The sequence below is a fragment of the Triturus cristatus genome, chromosome 3_1, assembly GCF_964204655.1.
Source record: "Triturus cristatus chromosome 3_1, aTriCri1.1, whole genome shotgun sequence".
NCBI classification, from domain to species: domain Eukaryota; kingdom Metazoa; phylum Chordata; class Amphibia; order Caudata; family Salamandridae; genus Triturus; species Triturus cristatus.
In genome coordinates, this window is record NC_140583.1 from 422656989 (window position 1) to 422660021 (window position 3033).

The 3033-nt window shown below is 45.7% G+C and overlaps 1 pseudogene; it reads right to left on the bottom strand.

Moving 5' to 3' along the window:
• Positions 1 to 413: 413 nt before the first annotated feature.
• Positions 414 to 752, bottom strand: LOC146860348 (F-box and leucine-rich protein 22 pseudogene; annotated as a pseudogene).
• Positions 753 to 3033: the final 2281 nt, after the last annotated feature.

Consider the following 3033-nt stretch of genomic DNA (forward strand, 5'->3'; position numbering starts at 1 on the left):
ATTTACCGAATCGGTATTTTACCGATTTCTTAAAATTCCGATTCGGTAAATACCGAATCCAGAAATCAGCCACCTACATCTCAAGTGCCTCAATACCGGTCGGTAACGGGATATTTACCGATTTTCGGCCGTTACCGACCGGTATTGAGGTACCTACATGAGGCCCATAATCTCTGGAATTTAAAAAAATACTGTCAACTAAGGAAGCTGACAGTGCACGGCAGTAGGGAGTTACGGATTAAGTGACTTGTTCCTGTATTAAATAGTTCCTATATTAATGCATTGCATGCCTGCGTGCATTGCGATTTTCCTGTGCTCGTGAAATATGGAAGAGGTATATATCACTGCTGTTACTGTGACTTTAGGAAGTTATCCATTAGCACATATCATGAATTCCTCTCAGTGATGCCTGCTCACCTGCGGGCCACGCGCACCAGGAAGCAGTTGACAAGCTGCTCGTTCCGGCTGCAGATGTTCCTCTGGAAGGCACTCTTCATGCAGTCCTCGACGTTGCACACCTTGACCCGAATCGATTGCCAGCAAATGTTCAGGTGCCTCAGAGCCGGCCCCAGCACAAAGTTGTTCCTCTGCCGCTCCGCCGGGGAGTTGAAATTCAGCAGCGGCCAGAGGGCAGGGTCCGAGAAGACATCCAGAAAGTCCCGGCAAGTGCGCGCCAAGCTCCACCGGCTATCCTTGTCCAGGAAGGAAAGCATGTGCAGGAGGCATTCCCGGTTCAGCTGAGTGACTAGCATGACCCGGGGAGATGGGCCCGGAGGGAGGCCACTGAGGGGCCAGGCCGGGAAAAGATTCTGGGCTGGGAGAAGATGCCGGGACAACGATGGAGCCAAGTCTCTCTCGAGACGGACTAGGCCTGGATGTGAGGCGGGAGTGAGGGAGAGCAGGTCTGTGGAGACACTCCATGATGCGGAAGGCCTATAATGAGATGGGACAGGCCAGACCCTGTGACCCGAACACTGCTGTGTTGAACAATCTATAGCACTCAATCGGGCAGGCGCATCCCTGACCAACCATGTCTATACACAGCACTAAGCGCTATGTGGAAAATGTTACCTCAGATTGCGCTAAAGCAGAAAAGGCAAGACCTTGAGGCACAGAAAGTTTGGAGTGGGTAGAAGGGTCAGAGACAAATTCTAACTGAAAGGGGCACAGCTTGGAGGCAGAAGATCTGGTCTGGATGAGGAAGAGGCTTGTTTTACTGAGACCCGAGTGTGTAAAGAGCAGCATGGCCTGAAGCCTGTACCTAACAGGGAGGTCTCCAGAAAGTCGAGTTTAGAGCGTGCGTCTGAGGCTGCAATCTTTCTCGCATGCTTATCCGGGGGTCAGTGCATTTGTGTCTGAATACCCTGGCTTTTCACATGCTGTGCTGTTTGACAAAGCATCAGGCTATCGGTCAAAAGCAGACAAAACTATGCTCCTTAACCAACCCAAGCTTTGACCTGTGGGGGCCCCACACCACGGTATATGGAATCTGACTCCGGCACTCTCCGCAGAGAATGCTTTATTGACAAGCCGGTCTTTTCTGAAGATTTTGCAAACGTAAACAAGCGGCCGTGAAAGTGAAAGCGATCCCGAAAGCGATTGCGCGAAGGCTAATTAAAAGCTCACGCGAAACAGCATTTTCGTTGCTATGACAACAAAAGTTTTGCAAGATGGCGTTGGACTGTCCACAGTCTGACTCACACGTGCATGCTGTCTGCTATGGACAAATGGCAACAGAAGCCATGTTTGTCGATGCAGACACGTGCACCAAAGCCCTTGGCAGAATCGATTCCAAAAGGTACTCGTAATAGCGAGAGCAGCGCATGCGCTGCTTTCGCCAGGCGAGACCTAAAAAGAGAATGCTACTTTACGCTTCCACATTTGTGAGCTATGCAAGGTCATATGGAGTACATATCAAGTGTAACTGTCCTTTTTCATTGTCACCCATCACTTCATGCATCCCATAATATACACATTGTTTTTTTAAAACCCCTGCCATGTGAGAGGGTTACATTCCCGTAGATCTACTCTTTTTATGCCTGGCTTGACAGTCCAGATGTTTGCACGTGCTGCAGTTATCAGTTCTTTAAAATGCACGCAGACTGGGTTTGGGGGGCTCCATCCAACTGAATGAACCTCTTTTACCTTATGCTATTGACTGTCTATGTATCATTTTACCTCATATGGAGTGCTTACACTGTAATGCATGTGAGATTACTTTTTATTTGTGAAATAGGTCATTATAACTTTCAATTATTTATCTCATATGCACTTTATATACAGAAAACAATCCTCTTGAGGGTTCTTCTTACTTCAGTAGGCGTTTCCAATGTTTTTGTCTCTACCATTACCATCACCATCACTACAGTCACAGCCTATATGCATGCCTGTGTTGCATGCACGCAGACCTGCTGGCTTTGGCAATTTTTGTTTTAATGTCTGCTGCCAAAAAAGGCACTACTTAAGTTGACTGCATTATTTCTAAGGACACTTGTTTTCTGTTTTTACTTATTTTTACAGATAAATAAAGGCAGAAAACAAGAATTTACTTTTAAAAGCAGAAAAATACTGAAAATTGTACTTCTTGCAAGTGACTCTCCATGCTGTCCTTTGCGATTTCCAGGCCAATAGCTGACCAGATAGACAGCATGGGAAGTTAAAGGACAAAATGACATTACCTTAAATACAGGCATATGTTAGCATATATTTGTAGAATGATGCTATTTGACCAGTGGCTGTAGTGTTTTCTAATATTTGGCTGCTTGATCTGATAAAATGTGACAGACATTACACTATGTATTTAAAGCAACAAGGGAACCCAAAGGTAATGGACCAGGGACCTTGGGAGTTAATTATTCTAGACAACAGTGGTCCCTAGAAGGAAGAGATTTAGAAGCAAGGAATGAATATAGACTCAATCGTTACTATATTAGGTTGACTTGTCCAGCCGGACAGAGGTCTAATATTTACTTCTTAGAAAATTAGAAACAATTAGTACAAACAATACAAAAAGTGGGACACAAGCCTGTGTTC